Source organism: Wyeomyia smithii, chromosome 2 (genome assembly GCF_029784165.1).
Source record: "Wyeomyia smithii strain HCP4-BCI-WySm-NY-G18 chromosome 2, ASM2978416v1, whole genome shotgun sequence".
Lineage (NCBI taxonomy): Eukaryota > Metazoa > Arthropoda > Insecta > Diptera > Culicidae > Wyeomyia > Wyeomyia smithii.
The window spans coordinates 260,091,151-260,105,739 of NC_073695.1; the positions used below are offsets into that span (position 1 = coordinate 260,091,151).

The 14,589-nt window shown below is 38.9% G+C and overlaps 1 protein-coding gene across 1 annotated transcript in view; it reads left to right on the plus strand.

Moving 5' to 3' along the window:
• Nucleotides 1–14,589, plus strand: part of LOC129724882 (exostosin-1) — a 383,585-nt gene that overhangs the window by 67,686 nt on the left and 301,310 nt on the right. The gene's annotated exons all lie outside the window — the stretch shown is intronic.

A 14,589-nucleotide genomic window follows, 5' to 3' on the forward strand; every position in this document is an offset into this window, starting at 1 on the left:
CGATTTTTCTTGGCTTTACCATCACACGCACTGACAACAATGTCTTGGCACTATTGTCGATTTTCCCGGCGAATCGCGATGTAGCGGTGGTGGTAAACCACGAAACCTGTCTCATCCTGGATCGCAACAACTGGCAGGGCGCTTCGTATTTTACATCCCCTAAAAAGGAAGTGAGCACCGAGGTAAAGTTCATTTCACACACCAAGTTCCCCAAGAAGGTGCTGCTGTGGCTGACAATCAGCCTGAAGGGGATGTCAGAAGCCGCTCTTTATAATACGAAGTATCGTCCATCTAGAAATACCAAATACGAAGACGCGGTGTTTTGGCCGGATCTGCCGTCGGTCTATTCCTGAAAGCGATCATTGGAGGAGATGGAGTGGTTGAATATCGACGTGGTACCCAAGTTGGCGACCCGCCCAACGTCTTCAAGTTGCGTCCCACCGAGGAATTCTCGGCAAACCTGAAGCGTAAGATCTACTCCAGCAATTTTGTTGCGAAAACTGAGGAGGAATTGGTAGATAAAACGAAGAAAGAACTACACGCATGTTTTCGTCCGCCATGGCGAATGGGAAATTTATCCGCCTTAGTTATCTTTTTACCACCATCCGAAAAAAAGTCATTTTTTACCGCAAACTTTAAACATTGAAAAAAAAAAAAAATATAATTTTCTATAAAAACATAATTTTTATTCAGTGTATATTTTTTAGAAGGCCAAAAATACTATGTACAACTTTGCCGAAGACTCTATACCGATCAAACAAACCGTTCAGATGTTAGAAATATTGTTTATTATTAATAAACACTCTGCGCAGGAAAATATTCCCAAGTTGGATTTATGCCAGCACAAAACCCGGGACATCAAGTTTTTGGATTATCTCCTGTGCCGATTGAAGAAAATAATTTTTATAGCATCTAAACGGTTTGCTTGGTCGATATAGTCTATAGATATTTTTTTTTTTATTTCTCTAAGTTCAAACGCTGTTTGGCTATCAATATCTAGTTTTTGCAAAATAAGTCAGATCTTTACAAAAATGTTATTTTTTAATAATATTACATCCTGGGGAAACAATGTACTAAGCGATGACAGTTTTTTGATGACGTTTCTCTATGAAAGTTTCTCTACAGAAAAAATGTTTTACGACTATAACGTTACCCTCTAGTTCCCCATACACGAATGCTTTCTCTTTGCCGTTCACCTCATTCCCATGTCGACGATGGCATGTATGGTTGATTATAACATTCGGTATGCGATACACACATCCTTTAATACACAGTCGCTCTTTTGAAAAGTTTGCGTTTCTTAGCATGAAGGCTGTCGGCAAGGTTCCAAGTAGGATGTACCTTAATCACTGCGCTTATTCTTCTTACAGCCTTTTTTAACAGTCATCATAAGCGAATAAAAATAAAGGCGGAAATGTCTCCGATGGATTTGGGCTGTCACCGGAACGCGCTGTTCGTGTAGTGCTGACAAAAACGTTTGTATAAAAACCGCTACTTCTCTCTTATACTCTCGCTGTTTCGAAGACATCCTCTAAGTAAAACCGAATCGACACACTAAGTACATTTTTCGTTTTCTTTTCTGATGCCCTGTTGCCAATACGTTCCCAATGTGACTACTCGACTGCTAGCGCGGATAGGTATCACGAACAAACAACAACAGAAAAAGTGTTCCGAGAAGCCAGTAAAAAAGGCTGTAATCTTGGGATGCCTGACTATAATTTTTTTTTCAAAAAAAAAAAAAAATTATTTCCTGTGTATATTTTTTTTCGGAATAACAAAAATGCTATCAACAAATTTGCTGAAGACATCAAATAATTCCATCAAAAATTCTATCAACAACTTTGCTTGCTCAGTTAAAAAAATAGTTTTATTGAACTTTTTTCTTTTTTTTTCTCTTTTCTCCCTGATCGGATAGCTATCGATATTTAGCTATTCTTCTCTGGTTTTCATGAACGTATAGATTTTTCAAAAATAAACTTATTGAAATTTTTTATTTTTTCAATTTTTTTTTTTTTTTTTTGAATAAATTGTTTTCACAACGTATATTACAATGGTCAACATAAGTTCGTTTATTTGGCTCAATTATAGCTATTCAACAATTCCTGTGAATTTTGGTGTCCCTAGTCATTGCCGTTTTTTCAGTGACTTAAATGAGTTTCCTCGTGAACATAACGTTAAAGCGACGATCCCGGCGGGCAATTTCTATGCAAAACTCTCACGTAAGTTGACACGTTTTGGTAATAGCTAAGGGCACAAAAACTCATAGGAATGGTTGAATAGCTATATTCTTTCATTTTGCACTGTTAATCAAAAATCACCGCTAGCTGCAATTTTGAATCTTTCGTTGCAAAATCATCAATTTCCCCGCAGCTGGAAGGAATCGTTCATGTTCCCGGTTTTTAAGAAAGGCGACAAACGAAATGTTGAACATTACTGTGGAATCTCTTGCTTGTGTGCATGCTCGAAAGTTTTCGAATCTATTGTTCATAATCATCTTATGTTCAGCGTGAAAAGTTATATTTCAACTGCGCAGCACGGGATTTATCCTGGCAGATCTATATCAACGAACTTATTGGAGTTCACTTCATTTTGTCTTCGTGGCATGGAGCAGAGTCTTCAAATCGATGCCACCTACACGGATTTGAAAGCTGCTTTTGATCGTGTGGATCATGAGCTACTTTGTGCCAAATGTTACAAGCTCGGAGTTGCTGCCGGGTTGGTTGAATGGTTGAACTCATATCTACGCCATCGTAAGATTGCTGTAAAGTTGGGTACATCGCAATCCACCTGGTTCAGTAACAGTTCCGGTGTGCCTCAAGGCAACATACTAGGGCCACTGCTATTTTCGCTGTTCATCAATGATGTCACTAGGATTGTACCATCTGGCACGTGATTGCTTTGCGCTGATGATACCAAGATATTTTACCTTTTCGAAACACTTGAGGATTGTCACAGGCTTCAAGCGCTTATCGATTTGTTCAATGACTGGTGTACTCGCAACTCCATGTTGATAATCGTTCCAAAGTGTACCGTGATCAGCTTCCAGCGTAAAAAACAGCCCTTGTTGTATAATTATTCTATTAATGGAACGACTCTACATCGAAGCGAAGTTGTCACTGACCTAGGGATCATATTAGACACGCAAATGACATTTAGACAGCATTATTCGTCGATTATAAATAAAGCCAAACTTGGCATGATTTGTAGGATCGGAACGGAATTTGAAGACCCAGGCACTTTCCGCACACTCTATTGCTCTTTGGTACGGCCGATTCTGGAAACTGCATGTGTGGTATGGGATCCGTATTATGATTATTGGATTCAGCGAATTGAGCGCATTCAAAAGCATTTCATACGAAGGATTTGCCGCGCATTGCCCTGGAGTAACCCTGATCATTTGCCGCCCTACGAAAGCCTCTGTTTATTGGTTGGTATCGCACCTCTTGAACAACGTCGCAAGGATATTATGGCCAGAACAGCACACAAAATGTTGACAAGTAGTTATGATTGCCCAGCTATTCTGACTATGCTTCAGCTGCACTGCCCTCTCCGCCCGCAACGCCATCAACGACTATTGCAATTAAATGCACACCGCACGAACTATGGCTTGCATGAACCTGTTTGTCGAATGGCTTTAACCTATAATTTAAACGATAATTTTAATTTTTAATGTTAATCTACTATTTTATATTGTTAGTGTTGTCCTATTGTATGATGTTTCAACTTGAATTGTAATTGGTGCTAAGTATTTGTTCTTAAAAGATGCTGGGTTTTTGCGCCGGCTTGAAACCGCCTCTCGCGCGTTTTAAGGCGGCTTTTCCCAGCCACATACACATATATTATAGTATTACTTCATTAAGACTACAAGTCGGATGAACTGAAAATAAATAATAATAACAATAATAATAAAAATGATAATAATAATAATAATAATAATAATAATAATAATAATAATAATAATAATAATAATAATAATAATATTTTTTCGGTTTGAGCTTTTAGAATATATATTTTTTATTTTTGTATACCAGTGTTATCGTTGCATCTCAGTGCTCTGATTTTTCTTTCCAATTTTCACCGATAACGTTCGTGATTGTGATACCTAGATGCGTGAACGTGGGGATAATCTGTTTGGATGACTTAATGCGGTGAATGGTTGTAAAAGGGAGCAACACGCCTGTGCAAGCGCTGCAATGTTCTCATAACATATTTCAAATCATGTTTTCAGCCGCAGAATATCGTGAATTAGTTTCATATAAAATCGTTTGTTTTATTTTAGCATAACATAACGGACACTCTTTTTTGCTTTTTCTCCGTTGAAAATTTTAAATTTTTAGCGAGATCTCCTTTACATGCCATGAAATACTTTTAATTGTATTTGATAAGTCATTTTTATTTATCTCACATTAGACGTACAGAATACAATTTATATTGTTATATTATTGTAATTGAATCATAGTCATCACTCAAAGTGAATCCTGATCAGAAATCTACCTTACAAACGAAAACTCCCTTCCGTGGTCTTTGTAGGGATGCAGAGGTATACTCGGTCTCTAACAAAGCAAAGACTACATCCTAACGCTCCTTCCATGTTGTATTACTCTTAAGGCATGGTACAGAATTTACGGAACCTCCCACCTGGTCTCGAGGTGCGGTGCTGGCCTATCAAGTTAGTCGTCGTAGGTTCGTGTCTCGGCTCAGGAGAGACTGTTAGTGTCAGTAGAGTCGTAGCGCTAGCCCCGCAATTATCCTGCACACTCAACAATTGGCTGCGAAATCTGTGCATAATGAACAGCAGGTCAAGTTCCGGATCGGAATGTAGCACCAAAGCTTTGCTTTGCTAACAGAAATTACGGAACGCAAATAATCTAGATTTAGATTTCCTCCCTCTCTACGTAACAATAAGTTACGTTTGATAGATTTCCTCCACTTAAATTACGTAATGCAACGCTGAACAATCTTTCCTCCCTTAATAGCTTTGCTCTTAGTTTTATGAATTAATTGTTATACCCTATGTAGCTATAAGTAACGTACATTCGACTCCCCTCTCCCCTTGATTCGTTACGTAATTTGTGTGTTGGAATATGGTGGATTATAATGGAGTATGATGCAATTTAATGAAATTCGAGTCTACGTTTCAGTTTCGTTAAACAAAAATGAACTTGTCATGAATGAATGAAGGTCATAGACGAAAGACCCGTTAAAAGTAACAAACTTCATTTAGAAGTAGAGAAGAAACATCTCGTTACAACATTGTAAGTTAAAACTACATATTCTGCAACTACGAGTTCATCTATTCAATTAACCCTTGCAAAATTAATCACGTAGAAAACGTGCTTCACCGGAAAGTAAACCACACCCCAGCAGTGGATGATCTCCCATGATTGACTAGCTGCCTCATCATCGTTATCAAAATAAACCCAAACTAGCTCCGGCTAGCAACAACAGTTAATAAACGAACGATTCACACTCGCTACAAGTTGCAAAACGCACGTAGAATCGCAGAGAGCAGCTTCTGATATTGCAAGTTTGCAAACCCCAACCGGACCCGGAATCTGGCCCCGAGGGATCGTCTTTTAGCCAATTCACGAGCAGATTCGCACGTACTTTTCCACCGACACGGACAGAGACTCCCCCTCTCCGGCCAACCTCCTCTAGCATAGGAGCGAACGGAGCGATGAATTGGATGGCAAATGTGACACGGTTGCATTCTCGTACATGCAGCACTTGTGGAACATGAAAATTCCGGAGCATACATGCTAAAAGCCAAGACTCTTGTCCTGTCACTATGTTTGCTATGTGGCCGCCTTCTCATATGTGTGGGTTATGTTTGAGTAGAGACTGGCTGTGAACCGCACAACACGCTGCAACATTATAGGAGAGCAGCAGTGTGTGGGCCCATTGTGATACCAGATGTGTGTTTCTGTTTTCGGTCCCCGGGTGATGGAAGGTCTCGTTGATTCCCGAAACACAGCTCTGGAAAGGACAGATTTCATCAGTTGATTGTGTTTCAATTGCTAGGTTTCCAGTAAATCAGTTGAACTCGAATTTGTTGTTAATCATCGCTCTATGCGCTTGAAAAATCAAACTCCTTCATTAAGCGAAAATAAATGTCTAGTTAATTTCTCTATGGCATGTGCGGATCTTTCACAATAGCATTTTTTATTGTCTACCATCACAAATATCGCACAAACATGACGCCAGCTGCCAGCGCTGTGCGCAATCCACTTGAATGCTAGATGGAAAAATAAAACAAGCAAATCCTATCCGAATATAAACCAACTAAGAAAACCCATTTCTCCGGCTCTCGGCACTGACGGCTTCCAGCATATTATGTGCTCTTACTGTGAGTGACTGTCCGTGGCAACCAGAAGCTCCTACATTCGCTTGCGCATGCATGTCCACAGCAGGAGGGAGCATAGAGCAGCTATACAGTTGCCAAAACGCAGCTAAGCTGGAGTTTCAATCTCGACCTTTCGTGGCGCGGGAAGGAAGACGGGCACCGCACCGGGGTGAGGCAGAATATAATATTCAAATATGGCACAAATGTCTTCGGCCGTCGCCGGTTGATGCGCGGCATTATTATGCAGTTTTCAGTCGTTTTTTTTTTGTTCGTTCATCTATTTGTCCTCTCTCCGAGAGCTCAAAGGAAGCTTCTTCCCGCCACATATTCTGATGATGCATTGGCTACCACTACAAGCCACTGTCGCAGTCGCAGGTTCATCTATGTAAAACGAGCGAATGTTGTAAGCAATTGACTTGTATACGGTGCATATTGCACGTCACTCCGGGCTGCGATTTCCGGGCGAATGCTTTCGCGTTGAGAATTGCAATTTGTGAACCGGAGGGAATCTGCAACTGCAATGCATCGTCGTTATCCTCTGCGACCACCAGCAGTAATAAAAAGGACAGCGCGGGGTGATAACTGGAGTGAAATCGTATGCGAGACGAGGTAGTTTATTCTGTTTCTTCATTCGTCTTTTTTTTTTTTTGAAATTGTGACAAGAATAACATATGTACGGAGTGATGCTTCCCGAGCTAGATTCGTGAACCTCGCGAAAAGGACGTGCTGGAATATGGTGGATTGAAGGCATTTACTGGTGACGAGATTTTGTTTGTAAGCAATAAAAGTAGTTGCCAGTTGAATGATGCTATGCATTCTAAATTTAAATGCTATTTGTTGAATATTCTGGTTCAGTTGATTAGAAGGATCATACTGTTCTGCACACTAACAGTCGTGTCTATTAGACAGAAGGTCAATTGCAGTAATTTTCCTTACAATTTTAATTGTCATCATCACTGATACTGACACGGTTAAAAACACACCTTTCATTAAATATGTCAATCAGCTCTTTTAATTCAATACAGTGAGGAACTCAGCGAACTACAAAGTAGATTTTGAAGTCATCTGCGTACACGATGCTGCATCTTGGAGAATGTGTTAAGCAAACATCGTTGTATTACGGCGAAAATAACAAGGGTCTTACATTGCTACCCTGTGGTACGCCTGAAGTACTTCAGAAATCGCGGGATTCTATGTTTTCCAGTCTACAAACCCACCGGACGAAAGCAGCAGAAGAACCAAGATGCTTCGATTTGTTTTTTGAATATAGAAAAAATATAGGAAATTTCGCGGTAGCCTAATAATTAACTGTAATGGTGCCGAAAGAGCAGAATTTTTCAGTATGATTGATGGCATTCCATCCGGTCTGGGAGTCTGCTTTAGGGGAACTTTGTTTTGAGAAAAACTAATTATGCTTATATCGCGTACATTCACAGGAACAATTTTCATTCAAGCACTATCGGTAGCGAAAACACTAGAGACTGAGAGTGACAAGTAGAGGAGGGTGTAACGGATCAACTTCAGTAACAGCTTTAGTTGGTTGGATTATATGGCACCAGCGGCGTAGAAAAAGGGGGAGCTTGGGGATCAACCCCCCAAGAGTCTTCTATCTTCAATTTTTTTAAATATTAGGGTTCTGGATTATGTTTGTTAGAGTGCCAATGGAATGTGTGAAAGCTTCGTCATCTCGAAAAAAAAAACCTTATGTGGAAATATCAGCTCAATTGAACTATGGGTTGTGGAGCCTCAAAGCGTTGATCGCTTCACTTTTTCGAAAAATGCACAGAAATTGTCGAAATAGAATTTTTACAAAACCAAGTGTCTTGGAAATGCATGAAACTTCGAGATCTGGTGTTGTCTCAGAAATAAACAACGTTCTGGGAGATACTTTCAGCTCGAAAACATTATGACTCCTAAAAAGTCGAATATTGGAAGAAAAATTTTAAGAGACAGCACCAGATCTCAACAATTCATGCATTTCCAAGACATTTAGCATAGAAAAAAAAAAAACGATTTCCTACAATGTCATTGTTCTTCCTACGGGAAACAAGGTGTCTAGTATCAGCAGTTTATTTTGGCGCAGGAATATCGAGAAAAAACCCTTCTTAGACTACGCATCAGAAAGCTGCTTCGAATGTTTGTCTTTCTGTGTAAATTGAATTTCGTGACTCTACCTGGTTCTGGAAAGGAGTCTGCTGTACGATAGACCTGGAATTTTCATGGGGACTTTTCCGAGAAAACAAAACTTTTGATACCTACCGTTAGACGAAATTCGAAAAGTCGATTTCCATTGGCTTCCTATTGTACACCCTATGTTATGCGATAAACAACAATTCGACTGTTGTTCTCGTCTCATTGACTGAATTACGCAATGGTTCATTTAGCAGCATGCGCGTTGTACGGTCACATCATATTTTACCTTGATCTCTCCTATTCTATCTCTTCAATATTCTCTCGTACTCATATTTCTGCTACAACACAACCCGTATCATGGGTAAGTGATGTGAGCGCGACAAACCACTGTTTCTCTAAACCCGTTTGGCTACAGCAGGATAGTCGTTGATTTAGGATACTCTCTTCTCAATATTCTGAAAATCCACATTTGTTATCATAGCAGAAGTAGAAGCAACGAAAATTGAGTTTGTACCGAACAGCATGCTCTCAATAAAAAAAAAGAAACTCAATCGGCAAAGTTAATAAATCACTAAACGGGGTTTTTCTAGGACATCCTAGAAATGTATTAGGGCTTTTGAGAAGCTTTTTCTATCTTGGGCAGCCGTTCTCCAGTCACCTCGACACCAGCAGATCGTGCGTCTTCTTCCACTGCGCACATCCACCGAGTGCGAGGCCTACTACGAAGTCGACGGCCTTTTCCTGGTTCTCTGCTGAAGATAGTTTTGGCGGCTCTTTCGTCAGTCATTCTGGCTACATGTCCAGCCGAATGAAGCCTGCCACGTCGTATTACCTTCACTATATCAGCCAGCGCTGCAAACCTTCACTGTCACGAAAGGATTTTCAGTTGAAATTGAAATCTTTGAATCTGAACTTTCAACGAACGAGCTGAGAGTGAAAGAGACTGTGTTGCTTTAGTGATGTTTATGCGGTTTAGAATGTAGCTGCTTATATACAGGGTGTCGAAAACCTGGAAAATCAGGGAATGTCAGGGAATTCATTTTTCGCTCAGGGAAAGCAGGGAATATCAGGGAGAACAAAAAAATATTCAGGGAAAAATTTTTAACCGAGGCGCGATTCTTCTTTAAACGACTCTTTAGCGCAAAAACTACAAGGTATACAGCCCAAGGGTTGTATGAAATGGTGACTTGGGACTAAACACTGTAAATAGGGGATTTTTTGTTACAAAACATACAGAGTCTGCAGACAGAATCAATGTGTTTGCTCACTGTATGACTGTACGTATTTTTATTTTCAGCTTGTATTTTTTGCCTGTAGTATTTTTTGTGCAAACAACAAGTATTTGACAAGGTACAAGCATATCGTGCTTGTTGAAGAAGCACCAAGAATTTCTCGTAATGCGTCAAAGTCAGAATTAACTCTATATCCTCAAAGACCAAATCCAATAATACTTACGTAATCATAATGAATGGTTTTGTTTTATTTAACTCTGATAAAATCAAATCTATAATATGGATCTAACTTTCAAAATAACATGGAAGCCCTTACAAAGGTTCATCAATTGGCAAACATAAGAAGATATTTTGAACAAAATTATTAACAAGTTCCAGCAAAAAATCGTAGCAATCAACAACAATTTTTCATTTGCCTACAACTACACTCGCTGTATTACGAAGACAGCTAATATACGCTATAATATATAAAGCTTAGAATAATAATATATCATCTAACAATTTTGAAATGTAAAAAGAGATTCTGAATGAATCTTAGTAAATAAACAATAAATTCACAAGCATTCGCTGGCTCTTACTCTTCTATAAATGTATATATTGAGGAATTCACTATTTCGATACTATCCGGTCACGATTATTTAGTGAATATCGAAGATAAAATTAAATAAAAATCTGTTGCAAAAATTTACAATTCTTGTTGAGTAATTTATGGTAATCATATTTATGAGATAAACTTTCAATCACCATCAACAGCAGCATTGCAGTTTTTCCTCGATTGCACACGTACAGAAATGTACGAACAAAAGTGTACCGCTGCAGTACGAATAAAAGTGTACCGCTGAAATGTACGAATAGAAGAGTACTGCTGCAATCATAGACGACGAGAGACCTGCGGTTCTTTACTCCACTGGTGCTGTTGCTTTACCGGCATGTTTTCTTTCAAGACATCAGTTTTTATTAGGGTCTGAAAGCAGGTTAAGAAATTATTCAAGAATGGGGATTGTTTCAAACTTTTTGGAAAGCTTTTACCTTCGAGACATCATATTAGTCTAAGCTCATGGAGCAAAAACAAATTGACCAATTGGGACGGGGAGACTCTGTCAATTCTTATTTCGATATTGATACAGAGAATATCACAGGGAACGGATGGTGTCCATTCACGTCGTCTGTGCTAGGAATGCTCGCATGTAATTGGTTCATTATTCGCGGAAATTTGTTATTGAAACTTTTTATCAATTTTACCGCCAAGCAATGAAATTAGAGTGATAACAAGCATATTACAAAATTGTTATACATTTTATCTATCCAATAATATATTAGTTATTGTTATCCATCATGTGGTTATGCTGTTATTAACGTTTGAAATCTGACGCAACATTTGCTAGTTTCATTTCCAATTTTACAGAATGCATCCCAATATAGTAAACAAAGACGTAGTCCCACGTCAAAACTGATTTTTTCATCATAAAAGGCTATTTTGGGACCTCGACGATTCGGTTCCAACTTCCATATCCGATTTAATACTTTTTTCACTGGGATTCCAGAGTTGCGTCAATCTATGTTGCACTTTTTAGTGCGGAATGCTGGAAAATGTTAGGGAAATTGATGTGATATCTCAGAGAATAACAGGGAAAATCAGGGAATTTCTTTTTGAAAATTTTTTCACCACCCGGTATATAGTTCATCGACTTCATGCAATGAGTTAGCTCAAATCAAATAATTTCGATATTAAATCTTTCAATGACCGGACTTTCATTTAAATTGACACTGCTGACGCTGAAGGTCGTTCTAACTTGAGACAGTGAAAATACGGTTTTTGTCATTTTCGTTTGCAGTGTCGAAAATGTGCAGCACTGATATTAGCATGTTTGAATACTTGGTACAACTTGTGACTCATGCGCCTGCGCCACTCTCCATCTTCTAATTTACCGCCAAGTATCGATCGCAGGACTTTACGCTCAGCTCAGCTTTCTTCAGTTTCCTTCAGCGTCCATGCTTCATGTCCGTAAAGGGACACTGGGAGTATCAGCGTCCTATAGGGCGCTAGTTTTGTGCGAGTTTGCAAACTACGGGACTTAAACTGATTGTTTGAACTAGCGTAAAATTCACAACACTTCATTAACAAGGATGTAACGTCTTGAAGAGACGGTTATAGTTTGACATCACAGCACAGTTTCGACCTTTATACTACTTCCAAGCCGCAACACAACACGATACAATGTTATTTTGTTGCCTTCATGAGAGCTCTATCGGTTCGGCTCAACAGAATGTCCATAAGAAATCATTTTTTGTACATCCGTATTGCGAAACTGAGACAAACTGTGAGAACTTGAAATTAAGGAGGGGCTATTCAAAAGATAGCTCTAAACCAGAATGAGATGAGATTTATTTTTCGTTTATTAGTATTGCGACAAACAAAATAAAATTTTTCGAACGTTGGAGAATGGTATAACTGGTAATAATGATGTCACGCCTCTATTTCCAGTTATATCATTCTCCAACGTTCGAAAAATTTATTATGTCAAAGCGAATATCGCACGCGATCATGATCAGATTGCATTCATGCGATAATTGAATGAAAATTGCAATTGCAGTAATCGGCCTTTTCAAGGCTACTACATGTCTATTGGAAAGCATAATGAAAGGTTATTATTCAACTGCAACTGTGGTTTGATGCTGCTGCAAATGTATAGCAGTGTGATGTTTATTACGATTCGTTGATACTGTGCCTAACCACAGGTATATACGAATCAAGTCCAATTTCAAACAAAAAAGTTTGGCTCACAATGTTGAGTCCGTTTTAGAAAGTTCACAACACTTTACTAACAAGGATGTAACGTCTTGAAGAAGACGGTTATAGTTTGACATCACAACAGAATTTTGACATTCATACTCATGTCTACCATCGGCAATATCAAACACGCATTAATCTGCTTCCATTCGACACGGGGACGGGAACATTGTCTACTTTCAAGCAGCAACACAACACGATACAATGTTATTTTATTGCCTTTATAAGAGCTCTATCGGTCCGGCTCGACAGATTTGATTTGATTTTCATTTGAGAGCCTTTAACCTGAGGGGTCATTCAGCTTTTTCACCGGCTCGACAGAATGTTTACAAGACATCATTTTTTTGTGCATCCGTATTACGAAACTGGGGACAAACTGTGGGAACTTTAAATTAAGGCGGGGCTATTCAGAGATAACTCTAAACCAGAATAAAATGAGATTCATTATGTCAGAGCGGATATCGCACGCGATCATAAAGCATTTATGAATTTACTAGCTGACCCGGCAAACTTCGTCCCGCCTATTTTAGTGTTTAATTAAATAATTTTAAACATTTCAAATTTATTGATTTCTTGCGATTGCATTATATCGTTTGAAAATGATTTGTTTTATCGGATTGGCAACATCCTCAACTTTTGGCTTTTGTACATGACCTCTATTCCGGATATAAATTGGGTGCATTTCAGTTATCTTCGTTGTTTTCCAGAAACTGAAAGTGGTCAACTTCTAATTCAATATGGTGTCCAGGGTCAATGCTTGGCTTCTCTACATCATTTCGATTACGGACATATCCCTATGTAGTAGTATTCGGTTATTTTCGGCTGTTTCCCAGAAGTTGCCATTTTTTAATTCAAACTGTTGTCTAAGGTCAATTGATAGCTCCTTGCATCATTATGGATCCGGTGATACTCATATTGGGGGGTATTTTGTCATTTTCGGCTGTTTTCCAGACACCGGAAGTCGCCATCTTACAATTCAAAATGTTGTCTGAGGTCGATTTGTGGCTTCAGTGCGTCATAAAAATCCCGGAAATACCCATATTGGGTGGTATTCGATTATCTGCCGCTGTTTTTCAGAAACCGAAAGTCGCCATCTTGGATTTCAAAATGGCATTTGGAGACAATTTTTGGCCTCTGAGCGTCAATCTGGTTTAGGAAACACTCATATTGGGTGATATTTGGTCATTTTAGGCTGTTTTCCAGACACCGGAAGTCGCCTTCTTAGAATTTAAAATGTTGTCTGAGGTTGATAGGTCGATTTGTGGCTTCAGTGCATCATAACAATCCCGGAAATACCCATATTGGGTGGTATTTAGTCATTTGCCGCTGTTTTTCAGAAACCGGAAGTCCCCATTTTGGATTTCAAAATGGCATTGGGAGACAATTTTTGGCCTCTGAGCGTCAATCTGGTTGAAGAAACACTCATATTGGGTTGTACTTGGTCATTTTCGGCTGTTTTCCAGAAACGGGAAGTCGCCATCTTGGATTTCGAAATGGTATTTGGAGACATGCCAGAAGAAGGAATGATGTTGAAACATTATTGACATGTTTCTTACACCTAAAAACCTGCCGAATTTGGTTATATTTGATTGATTGGTTCTCGAGCTGTGCGTAATTTGTGTTTCATTTGTATGGGATCCCTCCCTTGCAGAAGAGGGAGGGGTATCGAACTATCTTAGTCACCTTTCCCGGCCCCTAAAACTCCTATATACAAAATTTCACGCCGATCGGTTCGACAGTTTCCAAGCCTATATGGATCAGACAGACAGACAGACAGAGCTGCATTTTTATATGTTTAGATTAATACAATTTCTTTTCATTTTTCATTTTTCTTTCAATAGAGTCAACTTAAGCACATCGATTAGTGCTCTTTTGACGTAAAATTATGTCTTCCAGCAACATATAGAGGTATAAATTGTAAAACCGAAAACATCGAGAGAGTCACGAAAATTGCCCACTTTCTAATGTTTTAAATTCAGTCAGTTTCCAACGGATTTCGTTGGAAAGCAAAAATAATATACGAAAAAATATACTGCTTCACACCATTAAATTGATTAACCACAATCGAGTGTATTTCCAAATCTATTGCA